We start from the raw sequence: 16213 nt of genomic DNA on the forward strand, positions 1-16213 counted from the left end.
TAGGCACCCTTGATGCGAATGATGTAGAACTGGCCACGCCCACCCAGTAGGTCACACCCACTCCATCCATGCCCGCCCAATAGGCTACACCCACTCTGGCCACACCCATCCAGCACCCCCAGGGCAACCGCAATCCTGATGTGGCCCTCAGTGAAATTGAGTTTGACACCCCTGGTATAGACCCACACTCCTACATGTATGTAGCAAATAAATATTAAATACTGTCCATCTTGAATATATAACGGAAGGAGGAAGCTTGAGAGCTCATAAGGTTAATGCTGTATGGAATGAAACTATGGCTGAAACTGGATGTTCTGCTATGGATACCACAAAGCCCCCTCCTCCCAGAAGGTAACAAGGAAAACAGGTCATGAAGAGGATGTGTGGTGTCCCAGATGATCTTACGGACTCTGCTCAAGCAGCGCTTCTGTGCCGTGTCCTGGATGGGAGGGAGGGAGCTGCCAATGATCTTTTCGGCTGTCTCTCATCACTCTCTGCACTGCCTTCCTGTCTGAAGATTGATGGGGGTGTGGTTTTCTCCTTAATAGTTCCTTGATTGGGCTATTGTTTTCTGTTTGATTGTTTGTCTGCTGATAATCCCTGCTTATTCTGGATGTTGGCTGCAGGAGAGGAAATGTGGAGCCTTTGGTACTCTTTGAGCTTGGTTGTTTCCTGGCAAATATTTCAATACCCAACTAGCTAACATCATCAGTGTGAGCAAAAATGAGTTTGTTCTCAGTTTATATATATTACCTTGCCTTGCCAGGGTTCGTAGGAGTGTGGTTTTCTTCTTAGTGGTTCCTTGATTAGAGTATTGATTAGGGCTGGCTTTCTCAACCTTGGCAATTTTAAGATGTGAGGACTTCAACTCCCAGAATTCCCCAGCCAGCATATGAGAAACACTGCATCAGGTATTGTTTTCTGCTTGGAATTATCAAGGAACTACAAAGGGGAAAATAACATTCCCACCAACACTGGCAGGCAACACTGGCAGGTATAAAAACAGAGAGTAAACCCCACACTCACTCACACCAATGATGTTACCTAGTTAGGTAATGAAAGATTTTCAAGCAAGCAACCAAGCTCAGAGAGCATCAGGGACTCCACATATTCTCTCCGTCAGCCAATGCACAGATAAGCAAGGATTAACACCAGACAAACAAATAAACAGAAAACAATATTGTACTCAAGCAACTACCAAAAAGAAAACCACAGCCCCCTCAATTCTGGTAGGGCTAGCTGCTACATATCGACAGAGTGCAAACTCCACACTCACTAGTACTAATGATATTACTTAGTCTGGTAATGAAAGCACACAACTTAGTACTCGGAGAGTACTAAGGACCCCACATTCGATCCTGAGCTACATGCATTCTCTTCTATTAGAATTCATTGTACATTTTGCAAAAACATTCAGTTGTCCAGAACTAGGACACTATCTTGCAATCTCCATCTGGGACTGGACCTGTCCAGTGACTGGGGAGAAATCCCATGTTAAAATGTTCAGTCGTGAAAGAGTTACAAGAAAATCTCAATCTGACCTGTCAATCAATCCTGCCCTGTCAATCCCCGTACAGGGCAAAGATAATAAAAACACAGCAATTAAAGCTGAACTGCTAATCAAGACTGAAAAGATTTGCCTGGCAGGTGAGGTTTCAAAAACAGGAAGAAAGGGAACTATCCTGCTTTGGTCTTCAGTTGTCCTTGGAGTGTTTCTCTAAAACTAACTAAATATTGGGTAAGAAAAGGAACCCCAGTCCCTGAGTAGAAAATTATATAGCAAGATATGGAACAAAAGATCCCAGATGCTTCCGAGAACTATATTGAAATGACTGAGAACTGTTTTGATGAAAATGTTAGTACCGATTGCTCTCTATACCAAGGGTGTCCAACTTTGGCAACTTTAAGACCTGTGGACTTCAATACCCAGAATTCCTAGGACTGGCTGGAGAATTCTGGGAGTTGAAGTCCACAGGTCTTAAAATCTTAGGGGCTGCCACAAAGAAGAGGGAATCAAGCTATTTTCCAAAGTGCCTGAAGGCAGGACAAGAAGCAATGGATGGAAACTAACCAAAGAGAGAAGCAACCTGGAACTAAGGAGAAACTTCCTGACAGTTAGAACAATTAACCAGTGGAACAACCTGCCTCCAGAAGCGGTGAATGCTTCAACACTGGAATGTTTTAAGAAGAGACTGGACAGCCATTTGTCTGAAATGGTATAGGGTTTCCTGCCTGAGCAGGGGGTTGGACTAGATGACCTCCAAGGTCCCTTCCAATTTTACTATTATTATTTAAGTTGCCAAGGTTGGATATCCCCACTCTACATTTTAAGATTCAAAGTTTCTGCTATATTAACAGTACTCAACTTCTTTATCTCCATCTCGCTATAACAGAATTACTCCCAGTCTAAACCAACATCTGTTGTTGGCAATGAGCTGGATGAGGAACAACTGAATTTTACCAGTATTTAAGCTTGGTCAGTCAAAAGGGGCTTTAAGAGATACAGCTTGCCAAAAAGACCAAGTTGGTGATTGCAAACATGCGGCTGAAATCCTTGTGTGTTGCATGTACAATGCCGGTTAAACAAAAGGGATGGGGTTTTAACTGTATGTAGCATGGCCACCATCTTGACTTTGACTGCACCTTCCCATGGACACAACTGAAGATTTTATACTTTGGGAATAGTCACCTGTCGGCCCCGATTTCTTGGTTTTGGCAGTAGCTGAGAGGGTATTTCCGCAACTAAAACTAGGGAATTGCAGCCATTGCTGGAGTTGTCATTTCCAATCTCAGTGGCACGGATCTAAGCACATCCCCTGGCAGACTAGATGTTTCCATCTCTATTATTTTCAGCAATGTTCCTATTTAAACGGCTGCAATATGTTTTTCTAGCCATTAATGGCTAAATAAAACTGAACAGCGCGCACCAAAATAAAAAAAAAGTATGCTCATTTCGTTATGTACAGTTTGCACATTTCTTTTTTGCGAGTTCTTTTCTTTTCTATATTGTGTGGTGTTTTTTTCTCCCGTATTGCATATTAGTTCTTTGATGCGTTCAATAAAAAAAATATCTTTTCTAAGTTGTGCACATTATTTTTTTTAAGTCTGCTCATGACTCAGACATTTGTTGAACTCTCTAATCTATTTCATAAACAAGGCCAGGTGTTTGTAGATAGATGCAAAAAAGGGGGAAAAACACACACACACACAAAAGATGAAACGGGGGAGCTCAAGATTTATTTTTAAAATGAAACCGGCTTTTTGCGTTATATGATTTATCAAATGGGGATGCATTTTTCATTTCAGAACATGTTTGTAAATACAGATATAGTAACCGTTATTTCACGAAGTTAAATTTGTTGTTAACAGTCTTGGGTACACCGTCTGCAGGGGGGCGGTATGGAGAAAAATGGTAATGGTAGAAAATGGAGATTATTAAGTGGGACAGTTCATCCTCTCTGTTTGAATCCGTGGATGCAAATCCAAGATCTTTCGGGCTCAGTTGTACTATGGCATTTTCTTTGTCACTCATGCTCTGGTCACCTTGTGGTTTGACTACTACAAGTTCTACATAAGGGTGCCATTGAAAAGCACCCAGAAGCTTCAGCTGGTCCAGAATGTAGTGGTCGTGGTCACTGAGTATGCCTCAGTATGCCAATTTAACATCTCTCTTTTGCAAGCTTTACTGCACGTTCAAAGTACTGGATGTTACTTTATTAATCCCCACAAGGCATAGGGTCTAGCCCAGGGGTAGGTAAGCTTGGATCTTTTATGACTCGTGGACTTTAACTCCCAGAATTCCTGAGCCAGCATGGCTCAGCTTGGAAACCTCTCCCTTTCCCCTCAGCATGGCTGGCTCAGGAATTCTGGAAGTCCACCATGAACTCATAGAGCAAAATGGACATCGCCAACAAATTTGGAGTGCTTGGGTATGGTTAGGAGGGCACTGACTTTTCTAGCCTGCCCTATCTATGTTTCCTGGTAAAATACATGGGAAAATCCCATTGTAGGAAAATTCCACTTAGAGGATACATCAAAGCAGATAGAGGAAATGGTCTACATGCACTACAAGCCCCTGGCTAACCCCCTCCCCCGTAGGAGAATGGCAGAACCCAAACATCCTAAATCAGAGGTAGGCAACCTTGGCTATTTTATGACTCGTGGACTTCAACTCCCAGAATTCCTGAGCCAGCCATGCTGAGGGGAAAGGGAGAGGTTTCCAAGTTGAGCCATGCTGGCTCAGGAATTCTGGGAGTTGAAGTCCACAAGTCATGAAGGGGCTGTTAAAATACCCAAAGAGGAGCCAATTACTCCTTCCTTGTCAATTCTTCTTCTGCTGCTGCTGCAGGGCGACCTAAACAAAATAGAAAAGGAGGAAGAATTTTCTGCCAATGAGAAGGGAGAGTTAACTTTTGTTCTCTAAGCTTGTGCTTATTCTTGAAAAGCCCTCTATTGTTGCCTCTCAAAGCTTGCTTTAGAAGCTTAATTGTTACCTGCTGGCAGGGATTTTCAACAGAGCCAACCCAAAGAGTGGGTTAATCCTTCTTTGTATGTTGCAATTAGGCACTATGAAATTAGGGGTGTGGGAACGGGAAGGCAGAGGACAAATGGGGAGAAATGCATAAATGCATTTCCCAGCCATTGGCGGATGCAGAGATATCAAGAGTTGGGTGGATGGTTGAGAGATAGTTAAAAAAAACAAAACCACCCCTCACCACACAATGAACAGAAAAACGGAGTTGGAAGAGACTTTGGAGGTCTTCTAGTCCAACCCCTTGCTCAAGCAGGAGACCCTATATCATTCCGAACAAGTGGATATCCAGTCTTTTCTTGAAAGTTTCAGCTGCCTTAGAGCTTAAAGTGACTTCCAGAGAGGAATAGGACTATCAACTTCCTTCTCAAAAACTAATTTAGTATTGCTGTTTCATGTAATTATCAGTTGCGCTTTTGAGTTACCCAACAACTGAAGTTCTTGGGACAATACATGTCAGTATGGACACCATAAGAAGTGCGGATTTGAAGCAGACGGTTTCCATAACAAAGTGAACTTGTTTATATAGACTACGTGAGCCAATGCGGGGTTGACTGGGACAATTATTGTTTAAGTCTATGAATTTGTGTCGGAACCTCAGAGTTAGTTTTGCTTCAGCAATACACCCTGCAATGTATTCAATAAACAGTAAGATTTTTTGGAAATGGAATGAACCTGGAGTTTTATTTGGATTCTCGATCTGGATGTTGACAACATAGGGCTGGAGGTCTTCTATTCCAAACCCTTAATTTCTCCTTACTTCTAGGTTGGGCATCTCTTTAACAAGCTGCCACCCATTACTTCTTGTCCTAGAGCAGAGGTCTGCAACCTGTGGGCTGAGGCCCACCAGGCCATGTGCTCTTGGGCACTGGGCCACATGAGTAGCTGGGCATGCATGGATGCGTGTGCCTATGCTCATCCCTCCCTCATGTCACTGTTGCTGCAAGTGTTGCGCAAGTGGCAGCAGTACTACTAGTATCGCACGGGTAGTGGCATTGCCATGAACCTTGTGCAGGCAGTGGCAGCGCTGCGAGTGGCAGGTGGGCAGCAGTGGCATTGCCATGAATCTTACATGGGTGGCAGCATAGGAGGGTGACAGTGTAAGCCTTGAGCAGGAACCTTCAAGGTCTCTTCCAATTCTATTATTCTATGTTCTAAACTGCTCTTCTTTCCCCAATTATCTTCTCCTATTTCTTGGTCTTCCCCACTACTACTGTCTTCTCATGCAGAGAAACAAAGCAAATAGATATCATTCTCTCCGTGGTGCCTTTGGGTTCTCTGTGATCCAAGGACCCAGGTACAGTTGACTCCTGCTCCAAAAAGGCCCTGGACAGATTGACTATGGAGACGCTCTTGAGAGGATCCTCCTGTCTACCAAGGAACTTTCTTAGATCTGGTAGAATCCTTCTGACGGAGGTCAGCCTTTGGATTTCACCCATGCCACAAAAGACCAGAGAATGAAAAGTGTGGACATTGGTCCCAGGCCAGCTCTGCCATCTGGCAAACTCAGCCAAGCTCCTCAGATGACAGATGCTAGGAAATGATAATGGGGGTCTTTCTTTCATGGGTCATGTCACCCGCCCTCACCTTTCCCAGAATAACCTCTGACCTCGGTTACAGCAAGTGTAGCTTTTGCACATCCCATAATAAGACACGTTGTTGTGTTTTTCCTTCTCTGTCCTATTTTTCAGTGCACAAAAATCATCAATGGGAGATTCTGAGGAGGGCAAGCAGCCTTGTGCAAGAACAATTGGCCTTTTGCTCTTCCCGGGAGTGAAAGTGCAGATCCGCAGATAACCTGGTTTCTTTCTTGGACTTTTACTCTGTTCATAGACTTGGAGATTTCTTCCCCATCTTCTACCTTGTGGCTGTGTTGCCTTCCTCTAGTAGATGTGTTGTTTGTGGCTGGGGTACAGGGAAGATAAGTGTGATTTTAGTACGGTACACCGATCGCAGAAGCAAATGTTTGTGTTCTTCCTGGAATAGCTACTTCAAATGACAGCAGCATTTGCAAATGATGGCCACGTGTGGTGGTCACATTGGTTCTTGTGCCTCTCCATCTAATAAGCACACAGTTCTCCCCGTGACCCAGCCAGCTGCCACCACTGCCTCTCCATTAATTAGTCTAACTCAACACAATGACTCAGTGGCACGGCATGGGGACATGTATAAATAATTATAAGAACAGGAGTGATTTTTTTTAAAAAAACATAAAGATCCGTTGTGAGTGGAGAGCTTACCAAGAGAAAGCAAAGGGCGTTAGAATTTTTTCCATGGCTGGAGAGAACAGCTGGGCTATCTAGGAGGGCAGGAAGGGTAACTCAGCATGTATGTCGAGCACATAGCTCGCCATTATGCAGGTCATGGGCTCTGTTTTTTGCAAAAATATAAGTGTTCTAGGGAAAAGCTACATGGTTTGTGCAGGAAGCATTTTTGATTGTAGAAAGCCAGCTATACAATGCCTCTCTCTGGTCCTCAATTACTTGATAAAAAGGAGTGAATAAGAAAAGGAGCAGGAAGAATAATGAGAGATAAATAAAAAGGAACAAATATCACCTGCTGTTGGCTTCCGTGGTTCAGTTCGCCATTACTATGACACCAGCATGTAGTTCTGATTAATGCTAACAGGATGTGTTCACATGAAACAATTCAGCTGGATGTTGAATTAGCCTCATTTTCTGCCTTGCACAAATCACTGAACAATAAAGTAACCCAACAAGCTGGGTACATTTAAGCTGTTTTTTCAAAAGACACAGATAAAGTTAACAATGCTTAGTAAGACGTACAAATGCAGCTGCTATATTCATAACTGGACTGGTAAGTATATTGTGTGAACAGTGAAAACGTTTAATGGATATGTGAGGACTGTATGTGAGGACTGCAGAAATCCATCAGATGGTAGAAAGGAAACATTGAAAACTTTTAACCTAGATTTTTTTTTTTAGGGCAGATAATCTTAAACTTTTGTCTTTTTGTTCAATCTTGCATAAGTAGTTCGGTCCAATCAATAAACCATGCACCCCAGAGTGTGTGTCAGGATATATCATATATTGTCTGGTTCATGAGTTATAGACCATAATGTGTTGGATTACAAAGTTCTGTAGTACTCACCAAAATGCCAACTGGAAAGGAGTTCAAGAATAGAGGTAGTTTTTGACTTATATCCAAAATTAAACAGACCTACCTGGGCAGCTACTTAGAATCCGGATTTGAAGTTTTGACAATCTGGGCCTCCATCCTGCAGACACAGGAACAAACTTGGGATATTCAGCAACTGCTCTACATTTATAGGTCATTTGCAGTATCCTGTAGTCACATGACTATGTTTTACTATGGTTTGTCAAAAACCAGCATTTACCAGTTTTGGCAAAACGGCACCTAGAGGGAATCACTCATTTGCTTAATGGCCATGACAGGTGCTTTGCAACCATGGTGTCCAGTTTACAACCATGGTGGTTACTTTACAACCACGGTGGCCACTTTACTACCACAATGACTGCTTTATAGATCTTTGCTTAGAGACCACCAAAATATGATCACAAAATCAGATCGGTCATGTGTTTCATCACCCGTCATGACTTCCAATCATGGACTACTTGTAGTATTTAGCAAATTATCAGCTTACAGTTAGACTCTGAATTCTTGTACCTGGATTCTTGTACCTAGGCAAGCCGAGAGGAAACAACCACAGAAAGACAGAAAAGTGCTTTAGAAGTGGAGCAAACAGAATAAAACCAATGAAACCAAGAAATTACTTATATGTCACAGCAACTTTAGCTCAATAGTCTCCTGCAATTATATTTGATTGGGAATTCTACAAAAAGTAAGCATCTTGACCTAGTAGGAATCAAATATAAAGCATATTAAATATGCAATCAAATGACTGCAAATATGAGATGGATATGGATCAAAAAGTCATGAAAGAAATATGAGAGGATATTTTCTAGTGGAGGCTCTGCTAATTAACATTATTATAAACAACTCTAAATAGGTACAAAGTATGAATAGTCTAATCTTCAAAGTGCAATTTCTACTTCTTTCTCAATTTCATTATATTTAGGGATATTTTTAGACTAGAGATCCTAGGTTTCATTGGATAGCTTGAAGTCGCTTAGGTAAAAAAAAAAAAACAGGTTTGTATTATGTTTTGTGGCATCCTGGCTAAAATGTGACTAAAGCACGGATGTCAAACTCGCCACGTCACGTCACGACTTTTTGTTTTGCATTGCTGGATCTGGGGTGGGCATAGTCTCCATATGATGAAACTGGCCCGTGGGCTGGCAGTTTGACACCCCTGGACTAGATCAGTGGTTCTCAACCTTTCTAATGCCGCGACCCCATAATACAGTTCCCCATGTTGTGGTGACCCCCAACCACTGATACATCACCAGGTGCCAGGGACGTGGCCAAAGAAAAGGCGGAAAAAAATGGTGGACAGCCTTGTTTGGCGACCCCCGTGAAATGGTTGTTCAACCCCAAATGGGGTCCCGACACACAGGTTGAGAACCACTGGACTAGATGGACCGACATTGGCCTTACCATTAGATAAAGCTATATGAAGAATGGTTGCAGGAACTAACAATGAGAAAGACAAGGGGTGACATGATAGCAGTGTTCCAATATCTAAGGGGCTGCTACAAAGAAGAGGGAGTCAACCTATTCGCCAGAGCACCCGAAGACAGGACAAGAAGCAACAGATGGAAATTAATCAAAGAGAGAAGCAATCTAGAACTAAGGAGAAACTTCCTGACAGAGCAATCAATCAGTGGAATCACTTCCCTCCAGAAGTTGTGGATGCTGCATCACTGGAGGCTTTTAAGAAGAGACTGGACAGCCATTTGTCTAGAATGATATAGGGTTTCCTGCCTGAGCAGGGGGTTGGACTAGAAGACCTCCAAGGTCCCTTTCAACTCTGTTATTCTGTTAAATCTGCAGTATCATTTGGTCACATGACTGTGATATGGCATTGATTTGATTGATCTAAATGTACCTCCACTATCTTATTAATAAGTACTATGGGAAAGTACCATTTGACCAACACATGATAAGGGTTGGTCATCAGTATCTAGGAATCCATCTGGTGATGATCACAGTATTATAGTAGATTGTGACTTTGAATGCTGGAAGAAATGAATGGATAAATGGATCAGTGAATGAGTGAATAAAAATATGTGTGTGCATACAAGACTAAGAAAAGGAGAAAGGACATCATTAAGAGTTGATGAAGAGAGGAAAAAGTGTAGGTTTAATTCTGAATAAAAAGTCTGAAATGTGGGAAAAGAGGGTAGAATGGCGCCAAATGAATGTAAACCAAAACAAAAACTCAATGACTAATCTGAAAGAAGTCCTTTCATTATATCAAGGGAGTGAAAGAGGATTGAACTGCAAAATAAATATACATAAGAGGCTCTTGGTGGTCTCTGAGCTTGACTGTTTTCTTCCAGATGTTTCATTACCCAAACTAGGTCACATCATCAGCGCACTGATGTTGGTTAATGAAACATCTGCAGGAAAACCACCAAGCTCAGAGAGCACCAAGGACCCCTCGTTTCAACCCTGAGCTATAAATATTCTCATTTATTGGTAAATATACATAGGTAGACTGAATTGGTGAGCAATAGGAGAAGATCAGGAAAGTCATGGTTGAAATGGAGTTAATGAGCTCCTCAACAGGTGAAAAGTTTAAAAACTAGGGATGATGTATGAACCAATGTATGGACACGTAGTACTAAGGACAGAACTATGTGGAGAAATGCTGGGAGTTGCAGCTCACAAATATTAGAAATAGTCAAGTTTGAGAAACATTGCCTTACCCTGACTAATCACCCTTGTCATTTCTGGCTGGGGAATTCTGGGAGTTGAAGTCAACACATCTTAAAGTAGTCAAGGCTGAGAAACACGGTCTTACACTGAACGTGTATGCTAATGTAGCAGAGGCAAAGCCGATTGAGACCGCCTTACTACGCCCAGATTACTTTTTCCACTTTCAACTCCAGAAAAACAATTGCTCCTCTTCCAACCCTTCTTTTTCACTCTGGATCAAAAGACTTTAGCGTTTTCCTTGTTCCTGAGAGACTGAATCTGTTTCAGGGATTAAGGCAAGGAACAAGTCAGAGCGAAGGGGGGACCATTCATCAAATGGGTGCAGCCAGGCACACACAGTGCACATTTTTTAAATCTCTTTTTGGAAGCAGGAACAGAAAACAGAAGCCTGGTTGGCCACAGTCTATATGAAAAAAAAATAGAGCCATCAATCTCATTCCAGAATTGTTCTGGAATTCTAATTCCTTTTTTTGATTTGGAACCAGTTAGATGTCCAGATTTTGGAACAGCTGTGGATCACTTGATGCTGAATTTTAACATTCCTCATTGGTACTTTAGAACAACATTTAGTTGCTTTCTCTGGCTCCCCCCTCTCCTCTCCCAATTTCCTCCAGTTATTTTGTTTACACCGCAGAGTTGCTCAACTCCTTCTCCTTTGGAGTTTTGATCTGAATGGAGAGACATTCTAAAATGAATTTGGGAACTCAAATAGTGAGAGATTGTTGTAAGATTGCCTTTGCATCTACAAAAAAAGAAATCATTTCTTTCTCATTGACTATTCAACTATTGGGGATAACATGAAGACATGTAAAGAAGCTTGCAAATTATTTTTTAGGTGGGGTGTCTTTATAGCTGCAAACTTTGATATTCTGTTGTTGTTGTTTAAACCTGCTCCCTCAACTCCCCCTAGCTAACAGGACAGGTTTAGTTTACTCACAGACATAACCAAAATTTTTTGTTTTTAAACCCTACACTTGAAGCATGCCCAAAATAACACACCCCCATATTTCATTTTTCTTCATGGTAGTCTCTGGAAAATTTTTCAAGCAAGGTCACCACCCGTGCAGCCTAAGGCCACCGTGAGAAGTTCAAACCCAGAAAAAGTCAATATTTAATTTCTGCAGCATATGAAACCTCATTGATCCATGCATTGGTTAGCATAGCGAGCAGGATAAGGTGGGCACCATTTTTCTGGCAAAGCTTGATAGAATCAGGAAGATAGACAGAACTCAAATTAGACTGAGCAGCTTCTGGCACGTGGTGGGGCAAAGGTGGGGAAAAAAATTTAACCAGGTTTAGGACAGCTTGAAACTTACAAATATGGGTTATATTTCTGTTCCTAAGAAATGCAAACTGTTCGATCAAATCCTACACTCATGAGCCCGCATACACAGACAGACACATCTGCAGGTGTGTTTTTCATTATGCAAGTTGCACTGTTGGCATCTGTGCATTTAAAATATTCAGAAGCTTTGGCACTCCATGGGCAGTGGCTTAATTGACACTCACAGACATTAATGCATGACATGCCTTGTTTTTTGTTTTTTTTTTTACTTATAACAGGGAGAGGTAGAATTAAAAATGTCCTGGTTGGAAAGCTTATTTAATTGTCCCTGGAATCCATTCCTTCAGCAATTGTGAAATGTGTGTGTGTGTGTGTGTGTGTGTGTGTGTGTGTGTGTGTGTGTGAGAGAGAGAGAGAGAGAGAGAGAGAGAGAGAGAGAGAGAGAGAGAGAGAGATGTAAACCTGTTAATGTAAGGCCAAGACAGAATGTTCAGCCCCTTTAACTATTTGTAAAATGAATGATTTTCAGGGACGTGACATATTTCTTGAAACAAACACTGTAGTTTAGGAGAGGAGACAGAAGGGGAGGGAGATTAACAGAGATGGATGGTTAAATGGATGGATGGAAGAGTTTCATCTGTTGGAATCATGACATGGCTCAGTGGTGAAGACACTCGCCTCCTTCTTGGAAAGTTTGAGAGTTCAGTCCTAGTTAGTGGCAGATATTTCTCTCCTAGGGTGCAAAGAAAACCTATTTGCTGCAAAATCCATGTGGTGTCAGGAAGGGCAACCGGCTAGTAACTCCCCAGCTTCATCCAGTCCCCCTGACTCTACCCCAAATTAACAGATTATAGGGTTGTAAAAAAGGAAGATTTAATATATATTATTGGTGCTTTTATCTCTGTTCGCCACCCAGAATCTCTTGTACAAGATGGCAGCCATATAAATGAATGAATTAATAAATACACAAGGTTTGTTTTAAACCACAACTTGTAAAGAAGCTGCCTGGCACACATGTAATGCTACAATTTACAATCTACAATGGTTGGGTTTATTTGACACTATGTTCAGGATACATGGAACAGCAGAAGTGACCAAATAAAGTGGAGTATAATTAAAGAATTAACCAGGCATATGGAAAAACAGCAGAAGGGAAGGGGAGGGAAGGAGGGAAGAAATAAGATAGAACAAAGTTCTCTTAATTTTTTCCTAGGCCAGATTAGGGAAGATTAATGGACGTGTTCAGATTTTATTAGCTTCCCCCCATTGCATCAAGTGGGTTGAAAATAATTTGCTGCTCGAGGGGGGTGAATTGAGAGGGGTAAAACCACTGACTTCTCCCATCGAGTCCTTCAGAAACCGAAGGAGACATCAGGGGGGCAATGCCATCAACTATGCTGAGCCATCGTGAGAAATAACATGGCTGCTTTAATGAGTTCCTGATAGCCCCCTTGGCATACATACACAGGCTTAAAGTATGCTTTTGCCTTAAGCACTGCATAGCCCTCTTTGAAAATAATTCCGTGCAAATGTTTTTACCGATGCACAGAAACAGATGTTTCTCTCAATCAAACGCCTCCCAAAAAAAGAGCAAATATTGATAAAGCTGCATGAAAAAAGCAAAGACGTTTATTGCAATGTTGATGTGCACCTGAACGGGAATGTAACAAAGAGTCAGGTACATAGCAAAAAGAGAGCGAGAAAAAAAAAAAAACAACCTGGCTTGGGAGATGCTCTCCTCTTCTGTACATGCTCCAGTTCAAGAATTAATTTTAGGAGCTCTACCTGGAGAGCAATTAGAAGAAGTGAGACACTGGGAAGAGCAAACACTAAGTGCACCATTTTATGATGTTTAATTCCTAAAGGAATTAGGGCGATTAAAACAAGAGCATTTAAAGTTAACAATAGCCTTCAATTCACCTCAAATTAATGGCACAATAAGAAAGAGCAGATTACAAGGAACTACTTAAAAGCTGATAGAAATGGACAAATTGTCGGATTGAGTTTTGCTCAGTTCCTCATTTTTTCCTACCTTAAATTTGTTCTGTTCCGCTTTGATAACACGCTGGTTGCGGCAAACATCTCACACATCTGAATGGCACCAGGTTGGGAGTGCAGACACCTCGATTTGGCATGTGGAAATTGGATAAACTTGCATAAAATGACAAACTATACAAAATGAGGGCTGGGCACTTCTGATTTAATTTGCACAATGAGAATTTGCAGCAGCAATGTTTCCTGCCCACCCACCCGCCAAAGTGAAAAGGAAAAATGGAAGTCACCTTTTTGAATTAACTTCTCTAATTGCTCTATGCAATTTCTCCTTTATCTTATTTCTTCTTTCTATCTTTTCGTTATATATTTAATATCATTCTCTATATCAGGGGCGTCAAACTCGCAACGTCACATGACGTGTCATGACGTATCACGACTTTTTTTCCATTGCCGGCAATGGGGTGGGCGTGGTTTCGGCATGACACATCCAGCCCACGGACTGGCAGTTTGACACCCCTGCTCTGTATAAACATCACCCATAAAATATATATATATATATATATATATATATATATATATATATATATAAAAAAAGTAAAAAAAAATAAAGAGAATTTCATGAAAATGTCCAGGATGTAGCTTAGTTGCTAAGACATTTGTGTGTGAATATCCAGAATTGCACCAACAAAAGTCCAAAATCCAAAATTCATCTCAGCAATAGTACTTTGAAGAGGCTGTATTGTTCTCAAAGAATGAGGAAGGGATTTACTGATTCCATATTTATTTAGCAGAGAAATTGGAGCGGCACAGTGGCCTAGAGGTGAAGACGTTGGCCTCCCACTCGGAAGGTTGAGAGTTCAATCCTAAGCAATGGTAGATGTTTCTATATCAGGGCGCAAAGAGAAAACGATTGCTGTGAACGCTGCATGGTGTCAGGAAGAGCATCCGGGCAGTAAATGCTCAGCTCCACTCAGTCACCCCAACTCCACCCTGATGCAAGGGATTTAAGGGTCGTAAAAAGAAAAAAAACCCCATGTTTATTAGAGAAATCAAAGGAATGTATCAATTCAGGAGAAACTGTCTACAAAAAAAATCTGTGCCTTGGAAACACAGGAGTACGGAAGCGCATACATTAGGACGATACGCACACAAGCACACGCACATACAGAGAGAGAGAGGAATGTCCCAGTGATATGGAAAAGCCAAAAACCTGACTTAACTTTTTGATAAATAGCAAAACCAAAGAAAGCAGAACTGGTTGAGTCATTCCTCTCCTCTTCAGGACATCGACCTGACGGTAGAAGGAATTTAAAAGGGCCGCGTTGTATCTTGGGCTAGTGCTTTGCGTTGGATTATTTCCTTTAGACGCTGGATTATTTCCTTTAGACGCTCTAGCATTGGGGAAAATAAATAAATAACCCAGAATAATTTCTTGCATGGTTCTACCCTGGATCAATTCCACGAAGAAGATTCTGCCTTAGTTGGTGGATACGCAGCACCACTTTTATTAATGTTTTATTAATATTTCAAGATTGGGCTGGGAGTCCAAGCCACTTTCTGTAATAACGTTTTAGAATACATAACAGAAATGCATTCGTTGTAAATCACTGCCTGAACGCTCCTTGGCAGGCTGGCTTCGCTTATGGCTAATCAGCTATTGACAAGGTTTTAACAATTTATGGAGAGAAAGTGTGCCGGCTTAATCAAGAAGTTCGGTTCTGGACAAATGGCACGCTTCGCCTTTGCTCCCAAATTCTGGCATGCCCAGGCTTGATGTGTTTGCAGGGGAATTCAGTAGAAGCTATGATCTCCAGGTCCCTTTTTCTCTCCTGGAACTCCCCACTGTCCATTTGGCAGGATCCAGAAAAAGAAACTTCTGGAACATTATTTGACCCAGAGTATAAACTTTACTGAATAAAGCATATTGGCACAAACGAAGCAAAACCAGCTCCGGGTTTCCCACACAAAAGCTTGCATAGTTAATTCCCCTCCCCTTTCCCTGTGGCCCACCATCCACAATCCATTACGTCCACCAATCACTTCTGTTCATTTTTTTTATGGGAAACCAGTAAGCCAGGCTACTCCACCTGCTCAATGTGTCCTTGGGTTGGGGCACTCTCTCACGGGAACTGACAATGCTCAGATTGCAATTCCCCCCACCCCATCCCACTCTGGCATTCCATCCCACCTCATCCCCCCCTTTTTTGTCAAGCTGTGAGCGAAGGGGATTATAGGTGAAGGTGCAAATCTGTCTTGACAGGAACACGGTGTTTATTGGTGTTTAGTACATCTAATTGCTTTCAAATCCTACTTTTCTTCAAGCTGCATTTATAGGTCTCAAAAGAAACTCTGACCTAATCTAGAGACAAGGTACATTAGAGAACTAGATGACTCCCTTGCAAGCCAACGCACTCTTGTTCATGTCACATCAACTTGGAGGTATAGGCAGGACATTCACACACACCTCAGCTAAGGACACCCTACTACAAAAGTAACATGAGAAATCTAAAAGTTAAAAATCAGGGTGGGGGGAATCATTCCATGGATGAAAATCCTGGAGGGAAAAACAGTTCTGGATG

The 16213-nt window shown here is 41.8% G+C and overlaps 1 protein-coding gene across 1 annotated transcript in view; it reads left to right on the plus strand.

The window, feature by feature from the left end:
- COL16A1 (collagen type XVI alpha 1 chain) overlaps positions 1-16213 on the plus strand; it is a 292803-nt gene that overhangs the window by 23690 nt on the left and 252900 nt on the right. The gene's annotated exons all lie outside the window — the stretch shown is intronic.

This window comes from Crotalus tigris, unplaced genomic scaffold (genome assembly GCF_016545835.1).
Source record: "Crotalus tigris isolate CLP2741 ecotype Arizona unplaced genomic scaffold, ASM1654583v1 scf7180000017614.5298720, whole genome shotgun sequence".
NCBI classification, from domain to species: domain Eukaryota; kingdom Metazoa; phylum Chordata; class Lepidosauria; order Squamata; family Viperidae; genus Crotalus; species Crotalus tigris.